Below are 19558 nucleotides of genomic sequence, written 5' to 3' on the forward strand. Positions count from 1 at the left end.
TTTTGTCAGAACATGTCACAGAATTTTGAGATGAGCATCTTTATTATTCCAGTTTTAAAGTATCCTGTTAATCCAGTTCATCTGTGGAGACAAAAAGTCTGATATTTAACTCCAGATGACTCAATCCACTTAATATTCAACCTTCTCCCAACAAAAACCATAACAGTCTAAAATCAGTGAATAGAAGAGTAGATTATGGGACGCAATGAATTACCTGAGGAGAATTGTTCAGAATTGTTGTTATGTCATATAACGGACGGAACTGTGTGAACCTTACCTCAAGCTGTTTCAGTTTTCTGTGTAAGTACTGGCAACCTGCAATACACTGTTCTTCTCCCCCACAGGCTTTGCACCAGATGGTGATGCAAAGGGCACTGGCTTTACTAATCCACGTTACAGCATGCATCTTGTTACTAGTTCTCTGCAAGGATCCACTAAAGCAATCTGAGCGTACATTTGCTTAGAAAGAAAATAGCGATGTAGGTAGCTTGGGTGCTAATACAAATGCTAGAAGTAGTGATTTCAGAATAAATGTGGATTTGGACTGGAAGCTATAGGAGAAGTGTGTTTTCCCACTGTGGAAACAAGAACTGATTGTAAATGCTTACACAATTTTGCAACAGCTATGCAAAAATAAATATGATCTTTCCATGAAACTGAGAAAGGGTATGCTTACAAAGCAGTCAACATGAAAATATAGTAAATCAGAATTACAGCACAGTCATACCTGGATACACTTGAATTAACAGAACAGACTCTTGCCAAAATCTCTTTTTGAAATAAGAGAAGGTTTTCTTAGTGTTAACACTGAGTCAGCGTTCCTTAGTGCTCTCCTCCTCTCTAATATGCACTGAAAGGAAAACATAATCCCAAACTGGAAAGTCTTACGTATCTATTCTAAGAAATCAAGTGTAAATACATGACTATATCTAGACTCCCAAGATCTTAATGTCCTCATCTAACGTCCTTGTCATATTGCAAAAGCAGTTAAGTCTTACTTATTTAACATGACACTCACATGTTGCTCACGTCTTGTGGGACTATGACTCCTCTCTGTAGCCTGACATAACTCCATTTCTTGTGCAAGAATCACAGAGTCAGAGTATGGTAGGGATTGGAAGGGACATCTAAAGCTCATTGAGTCCAGATGTACCTTCCAACCCCCACCACACTCTGACTCTGTGATTCTTGCACAAGAAACGGAGTTATGAGTCCAACTTTGCTGCTAAAGTTTCCCAACAGCAGGTCTCACAGGAAAGCATGCGCATGGGTTTTGAATACCTCCAGAGAAGAAAACTCTCAATGTCTCCAGGCAGCCTGGTCCTGTGCTCTGTGCTTTCATGACAATAGTGGCAGAGTGACTGTAAATGCAAAGCGGTCCATTCTGTTACAGTGTCAAAAAGGAGAGTATGCTTACATGAGATAAAATTAGACGCAGACAAGCAAGAAAGCAGAGTTTGCATGATCCAGTCCTGGACCCAAAAGAATCCAGGTAAGAGTTTTCACCATGATCCAATATTCAGTTCTTTCCTCTAGTGTAGATGCAATTTGTCTTCCTTCTTTCAACTCACTGTGAAAAATACTGTGATAGAAGAGCCACCCTTCCACAATATGATAATTGAAACAGTGGGTTTTATATGCTTGTAAATTTCTTAAATTCTTCTTTGTTAACGGAATATGTATGTATATATAAATACAACAATTTTGCAATTCTTCACTGATTTATGCTTTTCAAGATGTTTACTTAGAGTAGTAGAGGAAATAAGGTCCATAAATCTCTCTTACACAAGCTACAGTGCTTGCTATCCTCTTCTGCAGTAAGTCTTGTTCAGTATTCAGAAGTTCAAGTCAGTTGAGACATCAGATTTACAGTGAGAATACTATTAATTACTCATTTAACAAACATAAAGGGAGGTAGACTCCCTGAAGACATCTAGTAGCTGTTGGCTTGAAAAGGACATCATATCTAAGTTCTGTATTAGTTTGTGTATAAGCTATGTGTAAATTTCATCCAGAATTTAGTATGTATTTCATACTTGCCAATTTTCCAGAAATGGAAATTTAACATTTACTTGAAATGTCCCTTGTGGACAACAGGACAATTTAGAAATATTAACTTTCATTTAGTGGGTCATCTGCTATAACAATGCTGGAGAATGGGTAAGGGATGAAGAAAGTGTTGCAGAAGGTTAGTTCAGAACAGCTAAAAACACTCTTGTATTAATTTCCTCAAATAGAGGCAAAGTAATCTCCAGAGGAAAAGGTTACGCTTTGGAGGATATTTTTGAAATCTTCTTGGAGGAAAAAAAAAAAAAAAAGCAATAAAAAAGAAAAGGCGTTAAAATTGAGACGAGTTTATCGCTTTTAAAGTACAGTCAGTTACTGTTTAAGAGATAAATGTTTATAGATGATGTGTGTATTCCCTCCATAGTTGGGGAAATTTTTGGATATGATTGGAAAATCCAATGCTATAAATGACTGTGAGCTGGAGTGAGAGTTAGATTGTGTTTTTGTAAGAGAAGCTTCTAGCATCAAAGCATAGGCCACTACTAAGCTTATAACCTTCTTATAAAATGGCTTCCTAGGTTGCTTTTCACACTAAGTTGCTGAGGCAGAGACCAGTTCAAAATAGGGCAAATATTTTGCTTAAAGTAGAAACTGGAACATTCTGACAAATCCAAGAACCCAGATTTGCAGGGTAGGCCTAGCACAGGACAGAACGATCATGATAATCTTCATCACTAGCACAGGACAGAACAAATGTGATAATCTCTAGAACAAATGCAATAACCTTATAAAATATTGCCCTTCTACCTACCTAAAGAAATATGACATATACTTAAAAAAAACAACAGGTGGGTAACAAACTTAATATGGAAATACTTCTTAGTAACAGCACTGAGAGGATTGTGAACCTATGATGCTCAGTCAGTGAGTAAGTAGAAGAGATGATAACATAAGTCAGGAGAAAGGGTATATAACAGTATGTATTTTTCTGGCAAGGTGTGTTTTTTCTCTCTTGCCATAAGAGAGTGTGCATCCGCCATTGCAATTCTGAATAAAACATGCTGCTTCACTAAGATCCTTGCCAAACTTATTGACTGAGAGTGTTTCTCACACTGGGAAATGTGTACTTTTTTTTTTTTTTTTTTTTTAATAACACCAATTAATAATTTAACAGAATGAGTTTAATCCCAAAAAGGCAGCTGCTCTAAATTACAGTCTATACTCACTGATGTCTCCTGGTGTCACAGCCTAGCATTTGCTGTCAAGTTAAAAAAATAAAAACTGCCAACAAACCAATCCGGAACTATCAGAGGTATAGTGCCCACACCTGTGGAGGTTGTTATATCCAGGCTGGATCTATTCCTGTTACCCAGCAACTCATCAATCTCTTTCTCCCTGACAAAGCATTTAACCTGTGTTTTTTCACAATAGGTTCTGAAGCAAGCAATTAGATGACACAGTGTTTTCCTCAGATTGATGCGTTATGTACTATGACACAACTGACCTTCAAGGCATGAGAAATAACAGAAAACAGCAGCTATTCTTAAGTTCTTAAAATGCTGGAATAAACTTAAATGCTGGAAAGGATGTTTTCAACCCCTTATCTTGACCTGTGAGTATTAGGTGAGTGGGTTCTTTTCCTCCCACACTCTGATCTGAAAGTAGGTATTTTACATTATAACTAAAGTTAAACCGGATTTCAGGGCCCATGTAAGATTCATTTTGGCTGTTCGCTGTCTTTGAAGTGAGAACAGACTTCTGATTTTCTCAGTGCTGTAACTCTATCATAGGAGGCCACCAAATTGGTGAGGCTTGACTCCTTGGTGGAGCCATGCTGGTTGTTTTGGATCATCCCCTTGTCCCTCATATGCCTTAGCAAGTCATCCAGGAGGATCTGTTCCATGTTTCAAGGCACAGAGGTGGGAGTCCTCCTTCCTTCCTGTCTTGTAAATGAAAGTGATGTTTCCCTTTTTCCAGTCTCTGAAGACTTTGACAACCACTTTTCAAATACGATGGAGAGCAGCTCATCAACCACATCAGCCTAGCTCCCTTAGGATCCTGGAATGCATGTTATCTGGCCTCATGGAATTATACATATTCAGTATCATTAATCACTCTCACACTTGTTCTACCCTTAGAGTGGGGAGAAGTTTGCTTCCCTAGTTCCCACCTATGTTCAGGTTCAGGGATGTGAGGGTCAGTGATGTGAGAATCCTGGCTACTAGTGAAGACCAAGGCAAAGAACTCACTGAGTACCTCAGTCTTTTCCAGATCTGTTGTAGGCAGTTCGCCCTTCTCATTTAGCAGATGAGATACATTCCCTTTCCTTCTCTTCTAATCCTATCTTCCTATCTCTTCTAATCTGTGTACTTTCAGAACCCTTTCTTGTTGTTAACATCCCTCACCAAGTTCAGTTCCATCTGAATAAAAGCTTGTTTCACAGTTGGCACAAGAACTTTTATTGTCATAAGGCTCATACTGAGCAATTACTCTGTCGAAAAGACATTCAAGTGATGGTCTAGTTTCTTTTAGACCAACTGCTGGCACAGCTGCAGAAGGCAGTGGTAGTTCTCACTCAAAACCACTCCTTCTATTAAGCAGGCACCACACTATTGTGAGAGTACTGACCTTTTGAATGCTTCCTCACAGAAAATATTGGATTCATAACAGTGGGAGGAATCTTGGTGCTGGTCCAGTTGTACTTAAATTCCAATATTTTCAATACAAAAAGCTGTTTCTGAGGAGGGATCACCAACTTCAAACTGATCATAGTGATAGCAGGATGTCATACAAAATCGAAGCTTATTGGTTGATAACAGGAATAATGTGCAAGCCAAGAAACCTCTGCTCAAACTGTACAACCGTTCATAGTCATGATCCTCTAAAAAGTAACTATTATGTTGTAGGGGTGTTTTTTGCCAGTGAGTCATCAGATTGTTACGCAGATCTTCATTCTTCATTCAGTCATGAAAAGAGAACAAGAAACGACTTCTTGTTGAGTTGAAAACTAGGACTTTGGCTGAGGCAGAGGTTTCTTAGGTTGTTGTGGAGGACAAAATTAGATCTTTTTCTTCTCTATGACTGGCTTTAATTTCTCAACTCAGGAAGACTTTGGAAGCAGAGCTTCATCTTCCTTTGGAAAAGTACAGGGTTATCAGTGCTGTTTACTATCAGAGGTAGACAAAGGCTCATTTTGTACTTTAAAGTTTACAGTGAATTGGCCATGGCCAGTAGCCAAGGGATCACAGAGACTCTTGCTCTCTTCCCCCCACCCGAGTAAAGCAAGAAAATGAATGGGTTAAGATAAAGGTTAATAGGTGAAGGAAAAACAAGAGAAGCAATGGAAATAGCTCACTCCCTCCCACAAGTAGGCTGCTAAAGAGCTAGCCTCTGAGCAACAGCCACCTTGGAAGTTAACTTACTTCTTCCTCCACCTGCTTTATTGCAGGGCATGACATTATATGGCATAAAATATTCCTTTGTTCAGCTTGGCTTAACTGCTCCGGCTGTGTCCCTCCCCATCATCCTACCAATCCTCCAGTCTGCTCACAGCAGGGGCAGAGTGGGAAAAGACAAAACTCTGATGCTGTGCAAGCACTGTTCAGTGTTAACCAAAATGTTGGTGTGTCATCAGCAAGGTTTTAGCCACAAATACAAAACACAGCATTATATGGGGTGCTGTAAACAAGTGAACTCTATACCAGACAGAACAAGCATACAATTTCACATTACGTTCATATCATTCTAACCAAAAGAGAGGACCGTATCTTATGTTCCCTTTCCTAGGGCTAATGACATTTATTCCTTCCTCTTATTTGCATCAGACCTTCTGTCTGCATACACATGATCAGCGTGTATATGTGTTTGTGTGTGTGTGTGCGTAAATACGTATTTGGTGGGTTCTTTCACTTTAGATTAGCTGTGTGACCTAAACAATACAGGAAAAAGTAAGATCATTTTTTTCATTAACAATTCACAGCTGTACTGGGTGGAGTGTAATGTGAAACTGTGTGCTATGTTGCTTGCCTTCAGTTGGCTGTTACAGCATATGACCAAAAAGAGATGGGTTTTGGTTAGGAAGGCAATGGAAAAAGAGAATAAGGTGAGCAATAATCCTCAAGAAGTCAGAAATAGAAGGCAGCTAAAACCTGAAAGACAACCTTTGGTGATAAAACCTATTTTATGCTTAGGTAATCATCAACAAGGCAGTTATTCAGAGGTTCTAAAGTCTGTCCTTTGTGACATGCAAAACAGTGTTTCAATTGAAAGGGTACCCAACCTGTTTTCTTTACCTTTGTTTTTAATAAAAGTATGACTTAGATAATTGAAGTGTTTTGCTAAGAATTCAGAAAATTATTATCCCTGCTGCTTTTAATAATGTATTAAAATTATTTTCAGGGTAAAATATGTTCTGAAAAAAAAAATACAGATCATCTTTTTTTTATTCCCTCTGCAGAGGGAGAAGGAAAGCAGGGGAAACCTAAATAGTAAATAGGTCATAGTGCAGGAGGTAGAGGGAGTAGGAAGAAAAAGCAGATTGCCAAGTATAAATAATTAAAAGCTGCATGCTGGTCCATAGAAAAAACAGAGTGGGTGAGATGGTTGTTCTGGGAGGGCTGCTGAGAGAATAAAGAGAGCAGCGCCAGAAGACGATTGTCGGCTTATACAGCAGTCCCAAGCTTCTTATGGAACAATTTAACTTAAATAGCAGCTGTATGGTGTCTGTTCTTTCATGTTTGCTTTCTTTGCTGGTTGACTCCATTCATGTCTTCACTTCACCAAATCAGGGCTAATTTCCCCATAAAACAACACCTCTTGCACTATTCTGACTTTTAACATATGTAAAAAAAAAAAAGAAAAAGTACAACTATATAAAAATTAATGTTTAATTTTGGCTAAACTCATGGCCAAATCTGTTCTGTGTTACACCCTTCTTAATTCAATAATCTCTGGTAAGAAGCATGAAAACTTGATACTTCTTCCACTGCAAACACTGAAGTATGTTGGGTTTAAAAGCCTATTGCAAATGGTGATAATGCATTGGTTTGCAGCTTGCATATCAGTGCCCAGATGCAAAAAGCCTCCTGATTTCACCATTTATTAATGAAAGTCCCCATAGGTCCAGGAGCTACCTCAGGTTTTGGTGCATCCCGGTGAGGATTTTAAATGGATAGCAACTCCCAGGTGCAACAAACTTTCTACCACTTTGGTTTCTGACTTCACACACTAGGGATACTTTAGTATTCATGCCAGTACTGTAAATTCAGAACATGTCCTTTGATGGAAGCAATAACAAATTCTGTTAAGCAAGTTGAAATTCATTGTCTATTGCACACAATCAAATAGTTGTTCTTCATATTAGTTACTGAAAGCTAATTCTTGCTGAAACTGGAACTTTGATGCTCAGGTCTTGCAGTCTTCTTTCTTAAATCTTTAAGAAGGCAGGTCTCAGTGGCTGTGGGTTTTTAATCTATTTATTTTTGTATCCACATATTTTCATCTCTAGGGCATGTTGTCTCGCTTTGTTGAGTTTTTATTAACTAAATTTTCCCTTTATGAAGTCTTTGATCCTCACATAATGCACAGAGCAGGCTTTGTGGAATTGATTGGAAACATGAGAGTAAGAGCTGATATGGGTTTGTTTTGAGGTAGTGCCTCTCTTGATCGTGTAATTGGTTTGGCCTCTTTCTAAGAGCATTAGTAAATTTAAAAAGAGTTATTTCAATACCAGCACAGCATTTGGTTAAGTCTAGCAGTCTTCAACATACAGAGGTATCCAGTTATTTTTAAACCTAGAATTGACAACATGCGCCATCAGATCAAACACAACATATAGTGCATTTTCTGTAGAATATTACACTGCATTTCATATAGCTACAGTTTTCTTAAACAGAAGTTTTGAGAATCATTCTGGAGAAAAGCAGAAGCACTCTCATGATGTAAACACTAATGATGTTTGAGTTACACGTACAGGAGGGAAATGGCATTTGAATAGTACCACCATTACATCTGAAGGACTGTATTGTGGCAACCATAATTCTCAGACATAGAATTAGTTGCAAATGATAGTGACTGAGCTAACTATTGCATAAAGAAAATGAAGCACTCTTACTGTCAAAGCTGCCTAAACCACATCCGTGCTCATTTTTAATTACATGAATGCTAATATTCTCAGTGTTGATCACTGTGGATTGTCCCATTTCCTGAGTTTATTAATCTTTATGATTAATGTTGTTATCATTGTTAATATATATACATATAAAATTTAAGATCTATACTTACAAACTTCATAAAATTGTTCCTCAAAGTATTCCAGAACTATGGTGAGATCCTATAGAATATTTCCTGAATAATTAAACATACACTTTGGTACCTTTGTATTCTGTTATTTTCTTTGGCCTTCTCCTTTTGGGTATTCAAATTTTACTTCCTCCTGAATGAATACAAAATAGTAATGATTACTGAATCTTTTGTTCAGTTATTTAGTCTTATATGATCTAACTTCAGTTACTATATTATTTTATAATCCTTTGTATGATTTAACTTATATGCTGCTACACAAAGTATATCAATACAAATCATAGACAATAAAATTTTATCAAATAATGAAATTGTGCTCAATAGCCATTTTCTAGGAATAATTCAGTTAATTTTCTGAGTAGGCCACAACTATAAACAAAAATGTTTTCCATCAAAAGCTGGAGATTTTATTTTTCCTTTTTCTCTTACATATTTTTAAAAAGCTAGGAATGGTAAAATAATCTGGGAGATATTCTTGTCAGAAAATGAAAAGAGAAGCTACCAGCAGGACCAGACAGCCTAATCCTCTGTCTAAATAATTCCTGCTTTGGGATGGGGAGGACAAGGACTACCAGGATGGAAATATGATGAACCTGAAGTTCACACCAACTGACAATGATTTCACTGGGTCTGAGTCAGTGCTGTTTCAGGTGGCTCCACAGGAAAGGAGGTAGAGGCAAGGCCTTTCTGGAGCTCAAAATTTTTTTTTTTTTTTTTTGTTTTTTTGTTTGTTTGTTTGGTTTGGTTTGTTTGTTTGTTTGTTTTCAGGAAAAAAAAAAAAAAGAAATAGAGGAAGAATTTTTTCTTCATATTAATAGTGATAGCCACAGTGGACCATAGCTAGAGATGAGGAAAATGTGTAGCTGAAAAGTAGAAGAATAAGGAGAGAGGTTTAAAAAAAGATGAAATCTGCCAAGAGTCCTAGGAAACACCTTGTTGACTCCATTGTAGGAAAAAAATTATAATTTAGGTTTGAAAATTTGTTTTTTTGAACTTATCAAAGGCAACAAGGGAAGTCACAGTAAAATGGGAATCGAGAATCTGAAAGCTGCAGGCTCCGACTCCATTCTCTTGCTCTAAATGTCAGCTTCTTGCTGCATATGTCTATGTGTGCAAGCAATTTGCACTGGTTTTCTGCTGAGATTTTTCCCTTGGGATGAATGGCTGAACAGTTCAGAAAAGACAACAGAACCTTGGCAAAGAGCTCAATAGCTCTGTCCAGTCTGAGACACTAGTCATTTGATAAGAACTCGCTGAACACTCAAGACGGCTTTGTGCCAGGCTATAAATACTCTTTAGAAACATTTAAGACTATTCAAATTCCACCACTGAGTTTTACAAGGATGGATAGCAGAACAGCCCTTATTATAATATTGTTTTCTCCTTGTCATAAAGTGTACAAGACAAAACATTCATATTCCTTCCTCTCAAAACCATTATGACGGTACACTCCAGATGCTGTTGAAATTACTTTTCCCACATATGTTACTACCTAAACTAAAATGCCTATGATTAATTACTACTAACTTTCTTCTGGCATTAATTAAAATCACGATGGAAGGAAAGTGCAAAAAGTGTTATATTAATTTCATGTAAAAAAGATATTAATTTCAGGTACAGTCGCTGTTAAGGAGAAAAGTGGAACAGTTCTTGCATCTATTAAGTATCTGACATGTTAATCACGAAAATTCTAAATGTAACTACCAGATAACAATTAAAGTGCTGTCACTAATCACTCTAAGTAATTCCGACAGAAAAAAAAAAAATGAAGTGTCAGCAGCTAGAAAGAATGTTACTCCATCAATCATGGAAAGGATGAAATTTCAAAAGATGAGGAATATAATTTAGATGGATTCTATCGAAGACAGAAAACTGAAATAAATAGCAGCATTGATCAAAAATTCTTAAAACAAAACCAAACCAAAACCAAAACAACAACAAAAAACAAATTCCATATACAGAATGTGATAGAAGTACTAAAAATGACTTCAGAAATTATCTTATTTTCACATATTTATCACATTGTTTTGAAAACTACCCATATATTCCTGCTTTTGTGACATAACACTGATAGCACTGATTTTAAAATACTCTAAGGCTCTTTTTTAAGCTTAGGCTGAACTTCTGCTATCTCCCTTATATATTTTAAATTCTTAAATTTATCGCTTTTCTATACTCACTGCTTTTATTTTTCTGGCAGCCTGTGTCTGGGATGGATACACTCTTTGCTGAGTAAAGAACTGGATGGAGGACCAGGCTCAGAGAGTGATGGTGAACGGAGTTAAATCCAGCTAGCAACCAGTCAGGAGTGGAACTCCCCAGGAGTTGATATTGGGGCCCATCTTATTCAGTAAAGATTGATGACCTGCATGAGGGCATTGAGTGCACATTCAGTAAATTTGCAGGTGACACCATGCTGGGAGGAAATGTTCATCTATCTGAGGATAGTAAGTCCCCTCAGAGGGACTTGGACTGACTGGATCATGGGGCTGTGGTAAAAAATGAAGTTCAACAAGACCAAGTGCTGGGTCCTGCACTTGGACCACAATCCCAGGTCGAGCGGCTGGAAGAAATAGACATGGAGGCGTTGATCAACACTTAGCTGAATGTGAACCAGCAGTGTGCACAGGTGGCAAAGGCTAGTGGCATCCTGGCTTGTATCAGGGATAGTGTTGTCTGCGAGAGCAGGGAATTGATATCATCCCTTTGTATTCAGCCCTAGTATGGCCACGACTTGAGTACTATGATCACTTTTGCGCCCCTCCCTACAAGAAAGACACTGAGACCCCGGAGCATGTCCAGAGAAGGGCAATGAAGCCGGTGAGGGGTCTGAAGCATGTCTTAGGAGAAGCAGCATAGGGAACTAGGATTGTTTAGTCTGGAAAATAGGAGGTCAGGGGAGACCATATAACTCTCTACAGCTATCTGAAAGGAGTTTGTGGTAAGGTGGGTCTTGGCCTCTTCTTCTGAGTGACTAGGGATAGGACAAGAGGGAATGGCCTCAAGTTGCACCAGAGGAGTTTCAGATTGGATACCAGGAAAAATTTATTCCCTGAAAGAGTGGTCATGCACTGGAATGGGCTGTTCACTGAGGTGTCTGAGTCACCATCCCTGGAGTTGTTCAAGAAGCATTTAGATGTACTAAAGGGCATGCTTTAGTAGGGAAATATTTGTAGTATGTGGACGTTAGGTGTACGATCTGGGTTGTCCTTCCAACCTTGATTATTCTATGAGTCCTTGCCTCTTAAGCCTGTTCCCACCATTGTAATCTGTTTCAATTCCTGTTACTTTAATTGAAGAAGTGCAATTTTGTCTTTTAGATCAGAATCAAACATGTTGCATTTGAATATATCCAGGCATTAAAGCTAAAATGATCTCTATTTTCCTAGAAAAGCTCTCAACTCAACACATGTCTTTCCAGGAAATATCTAAATGGCTACAAAACTTGTTCAATTTTCTTTAGTGTCAGTTTGGAGCCCAACATAAGCATTACCCAATCATAAACCATCCTATGACATCTATTCATGCTGCACTCCTAATAGTCAACTTGCAAATTTTAGAGCAAAATTTCAAGTCATATTACAGCTCCCTAGCCAGAGAAATCCCTGTTGGCTTCACATCTGAAAAAAATCAAGCAGGCGCATTGTTTCTTCCAAGCCAATGTTAATATACGCATGCAGAAGACAAGCCAAGTATTTTATTTTTTTTTAATTGAGAACAGTGTATAAAGAATTCACTGTTTCTGGTGAATTTATTCACCTCTTTGGAGAAATCCTCAATCATAATTGTGGAAGATAAATGAAGAAATCCATATAGTCCACAGGAAGAACGAATTTCAGGAGACAGCTACCAGTATTCTCTTAGCATGAAATTTTGAAATAGAGTGCTAATCTCTGGGCAATTTAGTTATACAAATGTTAATAGCTGACATTTTTCTGTTCCATTTATATGATATCAAAGATATGGTATCTCTCCTCTCAACACTGTCTATAAAAATATTCCTCCTGAAATAGATATCATTAGCTGCTAAATCTGATATTCCACTGCAAATATAAGAGTCACTGCATTCCAAAAGGGAGAAATTTGAAAGGTTACTCTTGTTTTCTACTCTTATCAGAACATACTGAACATTTTCACTGTGTTACCTACTGCCATGAGTAACACTAGCTGGCCCTTTTCCTCTTTAAAAATTCAGCTTAATCAGTACAGTCTAAATTGAAAGAAGACTAAATTCAGCAGGAGAAATATCTAAATGTGATTTTACTCTTTCCAGTTAACTCTCAGTAGAACAATCATCTCCACATATAGCGGTTTTCCTTTAAGAAACACTTTACTACTATTAACAGAAAACAACTCTCTGTTAACCCCTTATGGTGTTCACATGCGGCAAAATATTGAGTCTACTGATGAAACACATAGAAGGGCAATATCTGATACCCTGGTAAATGCAACATAAGTATAATAAAGAAGTTATGAGCCTGGGTCACACAAAGGAACCTTAAGTGCCTAAAGACAGTCTTCCTTTTTTACAGTACTTTGAGAGAGAAAAATTACTTGAGGGATGCTCTTCAAACCATGTTATTTACTTCTTCATTTCCAAAGCAGAAAAGAGGAATTCCTTGTACAAGGAAAAAAACATGCTTTTAAAATGCCTTTTAGATATTTAGAGTTCTTTCTTCTCATAAATTTTAAAGCAGTAATGGGAGGTAGCTTTACAAGGAGACTAAAGAATATCAAGAGAAGATATGAAAAAGACATCCAGAATAAAAGAAACTCCAGGGTACAATTCATAATTCAGGGACTTTAAGGAAAAAAAAGCAGTATATCCCTAAATATCACAATTCTGAATATGAATAATTACATAGAAAAATATATGGAAGATCTGGCAGGGAAATACTGGCAAAGTTTGTTGGTATTTTTTTATCTGTCTATATATTTTCACATGAGTAGATAATAAAGGTGTTCTCAAAATCTCCACAAAGCCTTAGTATTATATAATGTAAAATATACTGGTAGTCTTTTAAAAGCAAAGTAGTAAACCAATAGGGGTAGATCCTTGAAGATATGGGAGATCATAAGTATATGTGGTCAATAAAGAAGGTCTAGTTCAGACTGCATTAGTTTAATGGTAAGATGAATATCTTGGTCCCATAGCCAAAAAAGAGTATAAGAAATAAAATTTATCCTCTTAGTATGTTCTAGTAGTCCAGTGCCAGAAAAAGTGCCCAGCTTTTTCCAGCTCACAAAGCTAAAGAAACACAAAGATTGAATGTCTGGATCTCATTACAGCAATCTGATATAGCGATTTCAGCCACGTCTCTAATCTGGGAAAAAAATCTCGTCCTCCTTTACCAGGTACTTCAACAGAGCCAGCCATAATGAAAAAAGATTTAAAAATCCTATTAACCTGCTGTGACAGTAAGCAAGAGATATAGTCTACATACTCTAACAAGAGAACAAGAGAAAAAGAACCTCTCCCAAACCAGGATGGATCCATGATTTAAATACCTACACATGTATCACCAAATGTTTCCTGTTTTCACCTCAGTTAGGTAGTCAAGCACAGGAACTGTTTTTCATCTTTAGTGCAGAATATATAAGCTCTTCACTGAAAAACATGAAAGCAGCTATATTTGGTCAAGACTGATTTAGGGAGTTTAATTTGTTTCCTTGTTGTAGTACATTATGCCTTTGCTCAGTGAATGCAAAAAAGCATATGGCAAAACAGCTTATATTAACAAGCTGAAGTGAACTGCAATGACCTGCATTCAAAGTAATCTTTCTGATTTTTGAAGAATACATTAACCCAAGTTTTATCTGCTTCATCATAATAGACTTTCCTGACTGAGACCTGTGCTACTGAACAGGACTGGACATTCTGTATTGGGTCTCTTAAATGGATTAGTGTACATCATAAATAAAAACAACAGTAAATTGAAATATAAGCTTCCCTCTCCCACTGCTATTTTACAATCAGCTCTGAAATGTATGCATTTTACTAAGGGTAAGTACCGAATTCAATTTGATCTTGCCTTCTCTGACCTTCTTATCTAGTAATTGCACCACTAATGAATTAAATGTTTGAGCATGTTCTGTACTCCCCAGAGCAATTATTTTAGCCTTTCACACACCCATACTTGATATGGTACACAACAAGCACAGCTTTCTGTCAGATTACTTCTGATGTGGGATGCAATCTTTTATGGATGCATAACATGCTTATTTCTTGACAAAATGGGCATGAAAAATTAAATTGTATCACTTGGTCATCACATGTTAGCAGATGAAAAGCACAGTGGTTATGTAATGCCATAGGTACTTTGACCAAAAGGTTTTTATTTGTTGGTTTGTTGGTTGGTGTTTTTTGTTTTGTTTTGGTTTGTTTTTTTGAGTAGTTGAAATCAGTGCCACAGTTATTATAACAGATAGTTATTAAGGAGGAGACATAACTGAATTATGCCTTAAACAGCATGAACAAAACACTGTTTCTGTATCTGAATTATATTGTTGAACACCTGTTGGATGTCTAGCAAACCATGTCTGTAAAATTTAGCACATTAGTTCAGCCTGCTTGGGTTTTGTTTTTTTTTTTTATGCTATGTTTGTGTGTATACTTTTTTTTTTTTTTTTTTTTCATTCCATGTAACATGGAATGACATAAGAACACCTGGGAATGTATATCTGGACCTCAAAGGTCTATATCTATATTAACTATTAAAACCATCTAAGACCTCAGATTCAGATACTGTTCAATTTATTGCTGCAGTTGTAACCTAGGAGTTTCTTTGCCAGCTGAACACCCCCCAAATCTCAAGGTATAATTTTCAGATTTCTTACTTCCCTTAGAAAAAAACCTGTCTTTTATTCCAATGTCTCATGAAAACTGTTCACAGAAAGAGAGAAAGTAAACATAGTCTGATATTCTTGATGACTCTTGGAAGACATGGATTGGCACTTCCTTTGGATATAGTGGCTCTATAATTCAGACCCTGGAATGTTTGCCCAGAAGTATACTACGAGGCAGTTAATGATATTTTTTTTTTACAAAGAAACAGAAAAGCAATTTCTCTGGAGCTCTAAACCTCGTGTTCACAGATGTGCCTAGCTGAAAGAGCTCCTTAGAACCAGAATGTCTCTTTTGCCTTTCCATATTCTGTCAAATTCTTCATGTTTCCCAGTGCCCAGCATGCTGATACTCATTAACTGTCTCCATATGAGATTAAGAGAAAGTCTCCACAACAAAAATACACAGTGTGATTTGAGGTCATTGCAACACTGAGTTTCACAATACCCAGGTTTATATTTGAACTTTGTTTCAAGGCCTAAAATGATGTTTATTGATTCTTCTCTGGAGGACAGGAGATGCAGAAGTACAGCAAATGCCATGTGCTGTATCCAAGTATATTTTTATTGATTTCTCCTGGACAGTGAGAATGAATTTATCATTTGAATCCTAGGTTCATCAATTTTTCAAAGGAAGACTTTGAAGGACTCAATTTCAGGAATATTAGATGTTCAAAATCTTATCAGATATCTAACACTATTTCAAAAACAGCTGTCAAACTCTAAAGGAAAAAGGATGTAAAAAGACAGTCTTCCATTTCCTATTAAGTCTATAGTTAGGTGCCTTTATTTACCTATAAATCAGTTATTACCTCCCTCATATCACTCTTCTTGGCTGAATTCATGTGTTTTGACAATTTTATCCACAATATTCCTGTATAATATATTATATGGTATGACATTCATACATTTTTTTAAAAGGCACAGGAACTAAAACGCTAACATTGGAAAATTCCATACATCACACATAGATCAGAAAAATAGATTAATAGATCAATGTTTCTAATTATGTAGTGACCATATTTTAACACTACTGATCACAGGAAAGTATCTTAAATCTCAAATAGCCACATTGAACTTATTGCACTGTTCTGAGTCCATTCAGCTTAAAAAATGATGAAATTTAGATGTCAATCTAAAAAAAAAAGAATGAAGAAACTGCATTGTACATATTCATGCACAGCAGTTCTTAATGTTACTTCAAGAACAGTTGTAATTTTTCAGTCTGTATCAGACTACTAACATAGGAATCTTCCAAAATAAAATAACATACAAGTTCATCAATCTGAAAAAAAATAGGTACACATTTAAGACAGATATGCATTTGCTGTTGTGCAATTTTGAAAATGAAAAGCTACTGTAGATAGTTACTATTGTGATTAAAATCTGCACTCTAAATTTCAAATACACTTTTATTTTTTTAATTGACACCTGGTATCAAAAACACATGCAACCGTGAAAATGAATATGACTGGCAAACATCTTCCAAAATCAGTCTTTGCTTTGGGTTAGTGACTGCCAAATGCAGTATAAATGATTTGTACATTTTTTTCTATTTCTTCCCAGATGTGCAACGCTCTCAGCCCTCTAAATTAGACCCTATTTGGCAAATCAATAACCATTCACATTTGGAAAACAGTAGTCCTCGTCAAAAGATGCCAGCTTGTGGGAAAGTAATTATCCTTAATGTGGAAGAGAACAAAAAAATGAAATCATCGAAAGAAAGACACATTAATTAATCTATTTTCCACAGCTTCACAGAGGAAGGGAAAAATAACTCAGCTCATAATAATAACTATTTGTATCATGAAACAGACAGGAACTTAATTCTTTTAACTTGAAACTAGCACAGGGTTTGATATTATTCATTAAGAAGAAAGAATTCAAGCCCCTGGAAACACTAAAATATTTGGTTCATTGCTGTCTCCAGAGTCTAGAAAGATCCCTTTTGAATCACTGTCAAATGGGAACAGCGAATGTTTACCGATTTCCAGCTAGAATATAATATTTTGCTTCCAAGTTATTTCTGCTCAAAATGTTGAATTTTCTAGCTTTAACACTTAATCTTTCATTTTTATTTATTTACTTATTTATGTTTTAACTAACAATTCAAGCCCATAAGATATGACTTCAACACCTAGGAAAATTACCAGATTAACACTTAACCATTACAGAGAATTCTTTTTGCTTTAACGAATGTACAAAACTATTCACATTTCCATAAATCAATTAATGCATATCCTAATGTGCTGTACTGTGTTGATTGTATTTAGAAAGGAAATTTTGGTCTGATGATTTAATTTTTAATGTCAAAATCTCAATCTAAAACTACCTCTGCATTTGCATCTTGAACCTTTAAATCTTTCACAGTCATACCAAATGGCACTGTGTTGGAGAGTATTACAAGGATGTACTGTATGTTCCCTGGTGAGAACATACATGAGAAGTGGATTTAATTTTACTGGATAGTGTCATATTAAGCATAGGACTTGTACCTTTAATATGTTTTCTATCATTTTCACTAATTATGAAAATGCATGGAAAATGAAAATTTTTTAGGAGTTTTATTGTTTTATTGTTTTAGAATTTGGTTTTCTTAGCTTCCTACTCTGTGCAGACATCATTGGGTATATAGTAAACAGCAATATTTGCTATATTCCAGAATAGCTAGTGTACAACAATGAAAAGAAAATCAGAGTGATCTAACCTCATTATTCTCAAAAGATGTCCTCCATTTATATTTTGACTACAAGAAATCATGTTAAAAAGTACACAAGAAAATCTTCAGAAGGGACACTGAAAAACAAATTAAATAAAGCTTTCCAACGGCTTAGATTTATGTCCATTTTCTTGGACAATATACAAATCAAAATTTGCAAAGAAACAGCATTCATGCGAAGAAGATGCAGTACAATATATGGGATATTTATATTCCGTTCTCCGTGAGACTTGTGTGATAAACTTCCATACAATACTTGGTACAATTTATACAATTTATGGTAGGAAACAAAAAAACCTAAAATTCCATTGCCCAGAAATTTTAGTTTATCCATGTTTGATAGTCCTAAAAAATCAAGTAATATATTTATGTATATTACAAACAAACAAACAAACAAACAAAAACTATTGCTAATTTCATTACTTTGTGATTTAAAATAAAACTCCTTAGACTTCACTTTTTTTTTAGGGTGAAGAGGCAAACCCAAAAATACAAAATTTATGATTTCATAAGTCAACCAGAGGACTAATAAAAAGCTCACAAGATTTTTTCGCATCCCTGTGAGCCAACAAATGTTGTCATTTTCAGCTGTAATTGTTTAATGTTAAAAACAATATCTTTAAATTAACAGAGACTAATACAAAATGGCAAAATTATTTCTGCTCATCACCTCTGTAATAGATGTGTAGGAGTAGGAGTGGTTATGAGCAACATATCTAAATCTTAAAATATCAGTTGAATGTTCAAGTTCGTGGAGGAACTGGATGTTCTTTGAAAAAAAATGTTTTGAGCCAGAACATCCAAATCCCAGCATCCCATCCCTCTACTCTGAACTGTGTAAAGGAAGTAGAAAAGTCAATTTGTAATGAAACATCTGTAGGCTGAACTTTTCTAATGAACAACAACAAAAAAAAAAAACTGCAAGACACATATAAAGCTCTTAACAAAGGCCTTATAAAGTTCTTTCTGTTTCAAATACTCAGAAGGTCTACTCAAAAGTAATTCTCTGGTGGACTGAAGGGTAATCTCTAAAACTGAATCTTTCTCTTAATATACTTTCCTGTCCTGCTCATCAATGTATAGATGTTGCATTGTCATGACTTTCCCTATTTCTATGTTGACTTATTTAGATCAGTGGTGATATCAATAACCACTACACTGATCTGAGACTAGCAAATGCAGAGTCATTTGTTTTATTAAGTACAATTGTAGCTATTCAATTTGTGATTATCTTATGAGCAGTTGAAGTTGCACCAGACTGAAGTCTGCCCTTCCAGCCATAGTTTTTCCTACTCTTTTTCCCATTATAAATTACTGCATTGAGAAGAAGCTAGGACTAGCAAAGAATTTCCATGCTTTGAGCACCATTTAAAATCTTTTTTGAATAACAAATGCTCTTTGAACAGAGAGGTAAAATCTATTTACTTGGGGCACATTTGCTAAAAATTTTCAGTTAACTAACCAAAACAATGAAGCATTTAATTTTTGGGGGGCAAGAAAACACTAAGTTAACCTCTTTGCTGACATTTTTATATGCACAACAGTGCATTTTCAAATTTAACAACTGAATTTGGACAAAAAAAACCCAGCAAATTTATGCATACGAAGGGAAGAAATTAGCTACTTAATGGAATGAAATGAGAGAAAAATAAAGTTGTTCTGAGATCAAGATTCTGTTCTGTTGAGTAT

The sequence above is a fragment of the Tetrao urogallus genome, assembly GCF_951394365.1.
Source record: "Tetrao urogallus genome assembly, chromosome: 3".
NCBI lineage: Eukaryota > Metazoa > Chordata > Aves > Galliformes > Phasianidae > Tetrao > Tetrao urogallus.